This window comes from Lepisma saccharinum, chromosome 27 (genome assembly GCF_977018435.1).
Source record: "Lepisma saccharinum chromosome 27, izLepSacc3.1, whole genome shotgun sequence".
NCBI classification, from domain to species: domain Eukaryota; kingdom Metazoa; phylum Arthropoda; class Insecta; order Zygentoma; family Lepismatidae; genus Lepisma; species Lepisma saccharinum.
Genome location: NC_139255.1, coordinates 21,577,123 through 21,590,000, shown reverse-complemented (window position 1 = coordinate 21,590,000; position 12,878 = coordinate 21,577,123).

Here is a 12,878-nt window from a genome sequence, read left to right as displayed (position 1 = left end):
AAGTGGAAGCTTGAAAACGCATTTGAGAATCCATGATGGAATTCGTCCACATGAGTGCCCTCAATGCAAGAAGAGATATACTCTAAGTGGACACTTGAAAATACGTTTGAGAATCAATTACGGAATTCGTCCACATGAGCCTGTGGTCGAGTGGTTAGTACATCGTGCTGCGACGCCAAGGGTCCTGGGTTCGAATCCCGGTCGGGCTTGGTTGTTTGTGAATGTCCATTCATCAATTTCATCACTCATCCCCATCTTCGCAAATTAGCCAAGAGGCACAAAATGCGAAGTAAAATAAACTAACTCAATCAATCAATCGTCCACATGAACGCCCTCAGTGCAAAAGGAGATTCACTTTAAGTGGACACTTAAGAGGCAATTGAGAATCCATGATTAAATCCATCCACATGAGTGCCCTCAATGCAAGAAGAGATTTACTCTAAGTGGACACCTGAAAATACTTTTGAGAATCAATGGCGGAATTCATCCACGTGAGTGCCCTCAGTGCCAAAAGAGTTTCCCGAAGTAAAAAGTTGAAAATGCATTTGATAATCCATGATGGAATTCGTCCACATGAGTGGCCACAGTGCATGAAGAGATTTACTCGAATTGCAGAAGGGAAAGGACATTTGAAAATCCATGATGTAATTTGTCCAAATTAGTTCCCTCGCTGCAAGATGATATTTATTCCATGTGGAAACTTGAAAAGGCATTTGAGAATCCACGATGGAGTTCGTCAGTGTGGATGCCCTTAGTGCAAAAATATATTTTCACAAAGTGTAAAATTAAAATCCTATTTGAGAATTCACGAGGGAATTTGTCCAGATGAATGCTCTCAATGCAAACAAATATTTACTCAAAGTAGATGCATGGAGAGCCATTGGAACTGCCATAATGATATTCGTCCATGTGAGTGCCCTCAGTGCTAAAAGAGATTTATTTAAAGTGGAAACTTGAAAATCCATTTGAGAATCCATGAGGGAATTCTTCCACATTAATACCATCATTGCAACTAAAGATTTACACAAAGTGAAACATTGAGGGAAGCTGGAAAATTCATTTGAGATTACAAAAGCAATTTGTTGTAAAATGTGAAAATATTTTAATAGTAACTTGAAAATATATATGCACATTTACTTTGATGTTCAACTTATAAATGCAGGCAGTGTAAAAAACTACTACTCCCTTATAGATGCACTTAATGAACCATTTAGTGTTTTGAGGAAATTTGCCATGCTAATTAATTTTTTTTAAAAAATTTTATCTTCTAAGTCTAATCTCATTCTTGAAACATTCACCATGATATTCGTGATAGTAATAATTAATTATTGATTGTGAAACATTGAGAAAAAATTAAGAATTTCATGGAGGAATTTACTCATGTGATGGTACTCGATGTAAAGAATGATACATTTATTCAAAATTTTGGTGCAAATTCACATGGGAATCGTCTATATAAATTCTCTTCATACATAATGCTTTCACTGAAAAGAGAATGAAATGCTTTTGAGCATTACATATCACACAGAAATAGATTCTTATAGAAATGTCTGCTGGCATTGAACTACTGACCAGGCTAGAAATTATGGCTGCTAGTCTGGATGTGGCAAATAGAGCATGTTTTTATTTCAACTTTGTTCTCTGCTAGATGTATGCCATCAACCTGTCAGAGCAAACATTTGTTTATGTGAATATAATTTGTAAGTTTAGTTTAGAAAAGAAAAGCAATTTTTGTCTTTGAATTTTGAATGTTGGTTTTGCTATTTTTTTTGTTTGCTGTTACAAGAAAATCATGGTGGTCTATAGAACACCTAACATGTCTTATCGATGCGTACAAACAGGAACCTTGTTTGTATGCAATATGTAATAGAAATTACCAGAACAAACACCTATGTGCAGCAGCATTGCAACATGTGTTTGAAACACTCCAAACTCAAAGATGCCAAAGTCTGCAAATCATCTCCCCTTATAGTGCATGATATTGGGGTCAAAATTTCACTTATTGGTACTCTCCTGTTCATAAAAAGTGGCACAATTATTTGAGTTGAAGTTCAGCTTCGTAGGCGATCGTGTCTGGCAGTACAGCCGAAGTAAGTGTACGGAAAGCAGCAGTGTTGCTTGCTATCAAATATTTTAGCCAAATCAATTGAATTGTGTGTATCTCAGACTCAAAGAAAAGGGTTAATGGAAAGATTGCAGCGTAAATATTAATTAACTGGACTGTCCACGTCTACTATGAATGTAATGTAAATGAGAAATATTCGTGAAAAATATATTTAAAAAAATGCATTTTTGACGTTCATAAAGAAGTAGTTATAACAATGCGTTAGAATGAGTCGTCCCCAGGTTCGAATTTAGCCTGAGCATTGGTGTTTTTTGAGTTTCTCTTGATCGTTGCGAGTAGCGGAAAATGGAAGAAATGCAACACTAAATAACGAAAATAAACCAAAACGTAATTAGAATAATCTAGGTGGAAATAGTGCTGTTGTAATTCCTGATAATGATGCAGAAAAGAAAATATTTTCTCTTTTGGAAAAAGTTTTATCCTAGCCTAGGAGATGAATTGAAGTATATATATAAACTCCTTCCCCATCCACTTTGGCAAACAGAATTGTAAAGTTGGACTGAATATGCGATGTGAATAATATTGAAATCCGAAAACAAGAAGTTTTTGTCACAGCCAGGGAGGCACATGAGAGGAGATGACCCCCCCCCCCCCCCACACACACACATCAGTCATCAAGGCTATTAGAAATAAGTCGGTGGTTTTCCTCTCATTTAAATTTAGCACTAAACGGAATTTTTGTAAAATTCGTGGGCTTTCCACATAAATAGAATGTTCACTCTCGTATAATCCATACTGGCTAAATGAATGTCTCCGTAGATTCCAGAATAATGACACTTATTTTTTAAATAAATAGTTTAAAAATAATACAATATATGTGCCATTGGTTAATAAGATTCGTCGTTGCATAGCAGAATCTGCTATGTTGGCGGAAGTTAGATGTCGATGATTATTTAGGGTTCGAAACACTAACTTTCACAAAAGCATGACTTCCCAACATCTTTATTCATTTTCATGCACAAGCTTGACTTGTATTCTGTCAGCAATGTGCACAGCATACAAACACTATCTGATGAAGCGTATTGCTATCAAATGAATGTAATGAATGAGAAGCGACATCAAAAGTTTCGAGCTGGACAGGAAAAGATAATGTCTTATGTAGAAACTACCTGAATAGCTCAGTTTCCTCACTGTGGTTTGTGGCCATGTCGGTTGAAGCTCAGCTTTGTAAGTGCTGAAATCCTAGTTTCGATTCTCCTAGTGGTCGCTTTTTTTTTTACCAACCTGTAACACATTTATTATTTCATTGCCTATGTATTTATGTGTTTTAAATGTGATGCGATCCACTATGTGACTTGAACAAGTATCGGACATGGGACCTCCTGATTACAAGTCGTCACACCAATTGTAGCATTATATTTTGTTATTGTTCGTGTGGCAAGATGAAAATAAAGAAAATTGAGAGAAAGCGAGAGGGAAAGAGAGGACACCCACAGATCTTCTGACAGTGTAGATATTTTTGTGTTTAAAGCACGTTTTATTTTCTTCATTGTGTTGCAGCTAAAACTTGCTGCTTACAATAATCAAAACTAAAAATGCATTTTGAAATGCAACTGAAGATGAAACGTTAAATATTCCTTGAAGAAGAGCCACTGAAATTAACTGCAAAATTTTGAGTTAAATAGAAATATTGTTTCATCATACATATGCTGTTTGTTTGAGTTTGGCATTGAAGTCCACTTTATGCACAGCAAGGATAATCCGTACTGGACCTACAGTTTGAAGTGAGAATCTAACCACTATGTCATGTGCCTCCACCGGGTATCAAACTACAATTCCTTAATTGCAGCCTTTGATACTGCTTCAACAGATCCATTTTCTGATGACTGGTTTTACTTGTCTCAATATAATAAGTAAGAACAACATATTCCTCACTATAAAATGAATTCCCGTTATTTGCCAAGGCAACTTCTCCTTTTTTTTCAGTGCGCATGCTATGACAAGTAACTAAAATGTGAACATCTTTCTTTATTTTTTTATTTTTAAGACACAGAAATGTTGACTTTTTGCTAGTTGTGGCTGGCCTCTTTCTCTTGCCGTTTCTGTTCTGAATGCCATATTTTGCAGCTAGCTAGATAATATTTCATGATGTAGCAGATGGGGGAGAGATATTGGCTTTGCTTCTAATTACTAATTTTGATTTGCCTTGCAAACGTGTATATGCATGCTTACCCAATGGCCTACTGGCAATGCCGTTGTCTGGTAATCAAGGAATTCCAGATTCAATGCTCCTATGTACGGATCCCATTTTAAACATTACGCCCAGTTACAATTACCCTATTCGAACACTAGTGACTTCATAAAAACTTTTTTTTTTTTGTAAAAATTGAATTTTACCCCCTTTGTAGCTGATGTATGTTTTCTTCAGTGTCTACCTCACTTTTAGTGTTACTTTGCTCCAGATTGTGAAACCAAATTTTTTATCACAACTATTCCCGGCACCTGGACAGCGTAGCAACCGGTGTGCAATCACAGCGTAGAACGATTGTTGACATTCCTGTTTCCCTATTCGCGGCTTTGGGAAGGAAAATTTTTAACGTTGTCGCTTCTTGTCCAAACACTAGGCCTAATTGATAGACATGTGCATGGGCAGGCATGACTCAATGCAACAAGGAATGCCCACTTATCTGACCTGCCACATGTCGTTACCCAAGCTTTCGATGTACGGGCTGACGTCATCCCTGCTTGTTTCTTTGCTGGGCAAGATCCACGTGCTTCCAACTGCGGTCATGGACTCATGACTCACACCCATGCTGGAGTGGGTATTCGCAGTTCATCCCAGACTTTAAGCTGGCAGACGGTATGGTTATTCTTGATACAGCGCTAAGGCAATCATTTGATGATCACTGAGGAGACAGTTCAGAGTTCCCAATGAAACCTACATAAGTAGATTCAGCGTTAAAAATCATGTGTTTGATTGAAGAACAACTGATTGGTTCTTCCCATTATGGCGGGCGGACCACAGGCAGCCAATAGATCATGATTTGCATGCCTCTATTAATTGGCTATTAGACCGCCGATAAACACAAACCACGTGACGCATGTCCATCAGCGAGCCTCGCAAAACAGGGACCGAACTGCGAGCAATGGTCTCTATGTAGAGCGCATGTGTCGTGCTGCTTCACTTTTGTGAAAGGAACAGATAAACTCCATTTCTAAGTTCTAACCCTGGTAGGATCAGTTTTTTTTTTTCATGCAGGAGAATGAAATGCCATAAACTGGATTAGAAGTTTCAATATGTGTGTGTAATTTACGTTTGTCCGATTGCATTTCCAAACGTTTGCAGCAGATAGGAAATGACTTTCACTTTTACCATTTAAAATAGAGTTAAAGTAATGCAGTTGATACAATATGCATATCATTGTGCCACACAACAGCCTCCTGCTAGTTGTTTAAAACCAAAAATGTGCAAATTCGTAATGGGATCTAACGATGTCACATTACATGAATAGTTTTGAACACAGGGTAAATTTCGGATACTGAAGTCATTATATAGAAAGTTTGCATTTACAATCTTAGTTCATGAAATTAACATATTTTATTCTTTCCTCACCTTCCTTTTTAACAGTAATAAAGGAAAGTCCCATTTTAGTTTAAATACCTTAATTATAATGCAATAATTTTAGAGCTTGATATCCTCTTAATTATCAAATGCTCAACGAGAATAAATATTTCAAGCACTTTTACATGCTGACCCCACGTAACCCCATTAGCAGTTGAAGAACTCCACACCTCTAGGTAAGATTATGGGAGGGAGACTGGCAGTCAGGAGATAGGACAAGGACTTTACAGGGCTGTCGTCCCAAGGAGTATTATTATTATGTTTGTGTGTACTTTTGGGTTCTACTGCTGGCGGAGGAAAATGTAATTCGGATCCCATTTTAAACTGTAGGTTCAGTTCTGATTATCTTTGCTGTGAATAAAGTGGACTTCAACGCCAAACTCAAAGAAACATGCATATGTATGACAAAATATTTCTATGTAACTAACAATTTTGCAGTTAATTTCAGTGACTCTTCTTTCAAAGATTATTGAACGCTTCATCTTCAGTTGTATTTCTGGGTGTAAGGGGTACCTTCCACATAGGCACCCAAAAGTCAACCTCACTTCCACATAGTACACCCTGGACTGAAGACTAACGAGGCTCTGGCGACTGGCACTATGGCCAGTATAATTTTTTGTGTTGTCCTGTTTTTTGTCCTTGTGTGTGCTGAGTGCCCGTTTACAGCCTCAGCTTTTAACAGAAGTCAGAAAATTTTAAGATTTTTAGTTATGCAGCATTAGAGATGTAATTTGTAATGATAAGGGGCTGACCCCCGTATAATGTGACAGGTGCAAAATAGCCTAGTGCTGACACACCCAAAATTTTAGATTCAAATTCAAATTCAGTTGTATTTCGCAACATGTTTTTAGTATTGATTATTATTATTGTAAGCAGGAAGTTTTAGCCGCAACACGGTGAAGCAAATAAAACACACTTTACACTCAAAATTATCTAAACTGTCAAAAGATCTGTGGGTGTCATTTTTTTTCATCTTGCCACACGAGCAATAACAAAATATAATGCTACAATTGGTGTGACGACTTGGAATCAGGAGGTACTAACTAACTAACTCTCTAACCTTCTTAAACCCGAAGGTTCATGGCTGCATTAACACTGGCCTTCCATCTGTCTTTATCTTGAGCAAGATCTATATACTCTTTTCCATCCCTACCGATTTCCTTTAGGTCCATCTCAACGTTGTCCCTCCATCTTCGTCTTGGCCTTCCTACAGGTCTCTTACCATCTGGTTTCCCAACAAGAATCCTCAAAACTCCTCTTTCCTCTCCCATTCGTGCCACATGGCCTGCCCACCTAAGTCTTCTTGATTTAATTATTCTAATAATATCTGGACATGAGTACAAATTATGTAGTTCTAAATTATGTAACCTTCTCCACTCACCTGTCTCCTCATCTCTTTTAGGTCCAAATATTTTCCTAAGGATCTTATTTTCAAATACTCTCAATTTATGTTCCTCCTTCAATGTAAGGACCAAGTTTCACACCCATACAATACTACAGGCAAAATTACTGTTTTGTATATTTCAACTTTTAGTTTCTTAGATATTAAATGAGAAGACAAAAGTTTATGAAGAGAGAAGTAACATGCATTTCCTGAATTAAGCCTACTTTTTATTTCCTCTTTAATATAATTTTCATTTGTTAATATTACTCCTAAGTATTTGAATTTGGAAACTGGTTCAAACGAGTTGTTATCATTAATTAGATTTTGATTATTACCTAACACTTGGTTTCAGCCTGTAAGCATATGTTTAGTTTTCTCTTTGTTAATTTCCAAACCTATCTCTTTAGCAGTTTTGAAAAATATTTTAGCATTATTCTTAATTCTATTCACATCATCCCCCAGTAAGTCTACATCATCTGCATATGCTAACAACTGAGTCACACCATTTAATTTTAGTCCTCCTTTAGTTTCTTTTACCTTCCTTACAGCATATTCTAAGGCAAAATTAAAGAGCAATGGAGAAAATGCATCTCCTTGTTTTAACCCATCATGAATTGTAAATTTTTCAGACATATTAATACCCACACGAATTTTACTTTCTGTTTCACTGGTGCATATTTTTATCATACTAACAAGCTTCTTAGGTATTCCAAACTCTACTAATATATTATATAATTTATCTCTTTTGACCGAATCATATGCTTTTTGAAATCAATGAATAGCTGATGGACATTTTGATTATATTCCCACTTTTTCAAGTGTCTGTCTGATATGAAAAATTTGATCTGTAGTTGATAGGTTACGTTTAAATCCACATTGATAATCACCTATAATTTCATTAGCATATGGGGTTAGTCTTGTTAAAAGAATGTTAGACAATATTTTGTATGTTGTTGAGAGTAGAGAAATTCCACGGTAATTACTGCAGTTCATTTTATCACCTTTTTTTAACACAGGAACAATTATGGATTCTTTCCACTGTTGAGGAATCAGGAGGTACTGTGTTTGATATTCAGTCAAGGGACATAGTGGTTCTCATCCCACTCTAAAACACTAAAATACATAGACAATGAAATAATTAATGTGCTACAAGTTGGTAAAAAAAAAGCGACCATGTGGGGAATCGAACCTATGATTTCAGCTTTCAAAGCCGAGCTTTAACCGACATAGCCACAAACCATGGTGAGGAAACCAACAGCATATATATTATATTATTTTTAAACTATTTATTTCAAAAGTAAGAGTCATTATTCTGGAATCTATTTAGACATTCATTCAGCCGGTATGGATTATACGAGAGTGAACATTCTATTTATGTACTCCATTACAAACCAACGTGCAAGTGTTTTTACAAAAATTCCGTTTAGTATTAAAGTTAAATGAGAGAAAAACCATTTTCTTATTGTTAATAGCCTTGATGACTGATGTGTGTGTGTGGTGGGGGGGGGGGGGGTGGTTACCTCCTCTCATGTGCCTCCCTCGCTGTGACATAAACTCTTCTTGCTTTGAGATTTCTATTATTTTTCCCATCGCATATTCAGTGCCGATGTTGTGATTCTGTTTGCCAAAGTGGATGGGGAAGGAGTTTATATATACTTCAAGCCATCTCCCGGGCTGGGATAAAACTTTTTCCAAAATAAGTTGTTTTTTTTTTCCCCATAATTTCAGGAATTACAACCACTTTTTCCGCCTTGCTTATTCTAATTGCGTTTTTGTTCCTTTTCGTTATTTAGTGTTGCTTTTCTTCCATTTTCGGCTACTCACAACGATTAAGAGAAACTCAAAAAGAACACCCATGCTCAGGCCAAATTCGAACCAGGGGTCCTCGCATTCTTCACGAACGTCAAAAATGTGTTTTTTTAAATATATTTTTCATGATTTTTTCCATTTACATAACTTTTATAGTAGCCGTGGACAGTCCAGTTAATTAATATTTACACTGCAATCTTTCTATTAGCCCTTTTCTTTGAGTCTGAGAAACAAAAAGTTTCCTGATGTGGGTAAAATGTTCGATTGTAAGCAACACTGCTGCTTTCTATACACTTATTTTGGCTGTACTGCCAGACATGGTCGCCTATGAAGCTGGACTTCATCTAACGAGTGTGCCACTTTTGGTGAACAGAAGTGTACAGAATAGCTAATAACACAGTTCAATTACTCGTCAGTGTTGGAAACAGCAACATACATGCAGGAGGTAAACTGCTCCATCTTCTGAAAGACTTCATCACTGACTTCATCCTGACTGGCCAAGCTGACTACATCTATCTTCAGAGCTATGAGCTTCCCACAACCGGCAATGGCACTGTCCCTTTAAAGGCATTTAAGCCAATTAGACTGTCACATATGGTTTACCGATTGAATTTGCTAGCTTGTTGATGTGAACAAAATGTGTTCTATTCTGAGGACCATACATCTAGTAAATGAGACAGGAAACCCCAGACAATGAACCATGACATCGGTATCTTCAGCTGCAATCACGATTGACTATGACCCAGAATTTGCAGCATGGAAGGCATGTAGAAACAGTGTAGTGTAAGCTCCTCTTGTGTGGACTGCATCTCTCCCATTTCTTCCCACTTACTCTCCCTTATTTTGTAGCAGATGTTCTTGCAGGTCACATACAGAACATTGTCATTCATCGTCTTTCTGCATCACAGGGATTTCCATTCTTCTATTAGGAACCTAAAAAACCTGATTTTACCGAGAGAACTACACTATATACTTTTCCACTGCTGGATGCCATGTGCTCCTTCATTGATGCTATACTTGAGCATCGCAGCTTAACCCCTCTTTAATCTTTCAGCACCTTTGATTGAACGCTGGCGGTAGACATCAGAAATATCTGTCTTTCACTCTGTACTCCTGGTAATATGGAGGGTCCTGTTCAAAGCCAACAATGCCAGTTGTGCGAAGGTTTTGTTGTTTCCCATCATTTTTGCACAAGGTTCGTCCCATCAGTGATGTAGATTGAAGATGCTGGAATAGATGCAACTAAGGCAAGATTCTCTTCGAGCTCTCTGGCAGATCCGGCCTTGTTTGTCTTGCTAAGTGAAACATTTGCCAGATCTCATGGTAATAGGCCCAGTGGGTCATGGAGGGCCTCTTTCATGTTCAGTCACTAGCATTCTATGAGTAAAGGTCTGCCTTTAGAACCACCTCTTCTCTTTTTGATCTTTTGGTTTTCTTTGTGCAGTCATTGGAGAAGGTGTTCACATTTTGTTTATTCATCTCATCGTAAAATTTCACGGAAGGTGGATCTTCACCTAACAGTGTTCGCTTAAATGCTTGGTAGGCTTCCTTTCTGACCTCAAGAGTCCTCAGATGATCCTGGTCTACATCTGGTGGAGCCATGCTGCCAGTGGACAGACTAACCAAGTTACTGTCATGAGGAGACACGGGATTCAGCCAGCTTTTCGTAAGATCGATGAGGGATTTCACGTCTGCTTTGCCTTTCCTGATCCTTGGACTTTCTAGATCTTGATAGGACAATTTGAACCTGTTTTCACCTATCATGTGTCTCAGTTCCAAGGTAGTACTACTTGGTCGCTGCACCATCCTTCAAACTAAACTCCTTTGTCCCTCCTGATATCTGGGTATCTTTCTTCATACTTTCCTCAATTGTTTGATCAACAGGAATTCGACCAAATGTGCTGGTAGGCTGAGTTGAACTCAAAAGCCTTGCATTATTTCTGAGTGTACATCATATAGGTGTGTAGTGGCCAGCTGATACATCTGTACAGTAGCACAGTCTGCCATATGCATGGTATCATTGCTCAAAGGTATGATCAATGTAGCATCCTATGTCCCTCTGTAAATGCTTGGATGAGGCCTAGCAAGATCTCCCATCATGTCTAAGTAGGACATTCAAAAGGATGATTGGGTCCTCTTCCCATTTTCAAGGAACTGCAATTTTTGTCTTCACATCAGCATACAATTCCTAAAACTGTATTAAAATTTTACTTGTGTTCTGTCGCTTGGTGTACTTTTATGTCAAAAGAAACACTCTACATCATAAGCCCGGGAACCACATGGATATTGTAAAGCTGATTTCTCGAGTCTTTTTCAGGCGGTGGATCACTGGAGCTGGACTGCTCCTTTGCAATGGTAAGACAGATAATTTTGTCCTTAATAAACATACTGGGATACTTTTGGTGGTGCTGAATTTCCGGAATGTGTTCATTTGGGATATATTTTGCAAGTTCCAAAGATGGTGTGTGTTTTCGAATTTTGGCTGCCCTCAGCAAAGGTGTCCGTTAGAAGTTTTACTGTATCTTGAAAGAGGATTGGACACTTATTTACTTAGCCCTGTCCAGTTCGCTTCACTGTTTGGCTCTCTCCGCAGTGACGCGACAAGTTGGTTACACGGTACAACACTGAATTCTTGTCGAGTAGTGTACTTGGTGTCTGTACCGTTTGCACTACGTTCTGGTGTATGGTCACGTGGTACATGCCAGCTAATCAAATGAACGTTTAAAGCAGCAGACAGCCATTTGTTGAATCTTCTGAACTTGAACACCGCTATTCGTCTACTTGGTTGAACATCATTTTGCACCAGTCTGACACCGGGATACTCCTGCAATACTGCGAGCAACATTGTCTCTATAGTCACATCTAATCTGTTTCAGTCACTCGAAAGCATTGTTTTAATTTATTTCATTAAAGGTTTTATCGGGCTGCTAAAGTAAAATAAAACCCGCATGCCAGAAACCACTACTTTATGCAAACTACATTTCACTATGAACTGTAGCGTCCAATAGTGCTTTGCTACATTGAAGATTACACTTTATTGTTGTGTTAATTGAACAGTTAATGCCAGGTATTAAGTATGTCGTAATTGTGGAAGGGCGATCGTCCCTTGACTACCTTAGATCTTGTTCTAACCACCACGGATTCACACTAGGGATGGGCAAAAATATCCGCAATCGGGATAATTTTAAATTCGAGATGTAGAAATTTTACTGTCGGAATTTTTACATTTTTGGGTAGAATTTGATAGCAAAGCTCTTCACGTGTTTGCATTGTGTTCATTGTGTGTGCAGTCACTGTGTTATAGAGCACTCTAAGTCAAGATAGTGGGACAATGATATAACGTAACAAATTCTTGGCAATATCATCTGGCGTATATATACCTATGGTTCATGAATGCACAAATTTGATTCAATATTTCATTTCAGTGTAACTACTGAATCTAAAACTAACGTACTCTCTACAGCTATGTTTGCGTGTATCAATAATTAAAACATGAACACATTAACTGAAAACTGTTTTTATATTTTTAAATAATTTTCAAATCAGTAACAAAATTGGAGCTTACATCTGAGAAGTGCTATTATCTCTGGGAAAATCAGTCTGTCAAGTGCCTTTTCATTGTATAAGACGTGGCCAATGTATCGAGTCCTATTCTTGCTGTTGTGTAGGTATCAAGTGGAAACCACTACCATTGTATTTAAGTTATCCTAACGAATCTTTATCAACACCCATATTTTGGAAGGCTTACTAGGATCAATCCTAGGACCAATTGCCACAGAATACGTAAACACCTTCTTAGATGAAAAGAAAGTTTAACCTGAAATGATATATTTACTTGTATCTGCTTTACTGCGGTTGGCGCTCAAGAATTGTTAGACCACGGGATTTATTAAGCTCGTGTATTATTCTGAAAAAATCAAGATGTTTCTTCTCTGATATATGCAGCAACAACGCTAGTGAAATAAAAATCAAGTGTGGAGAAACAAGATGGAATATTC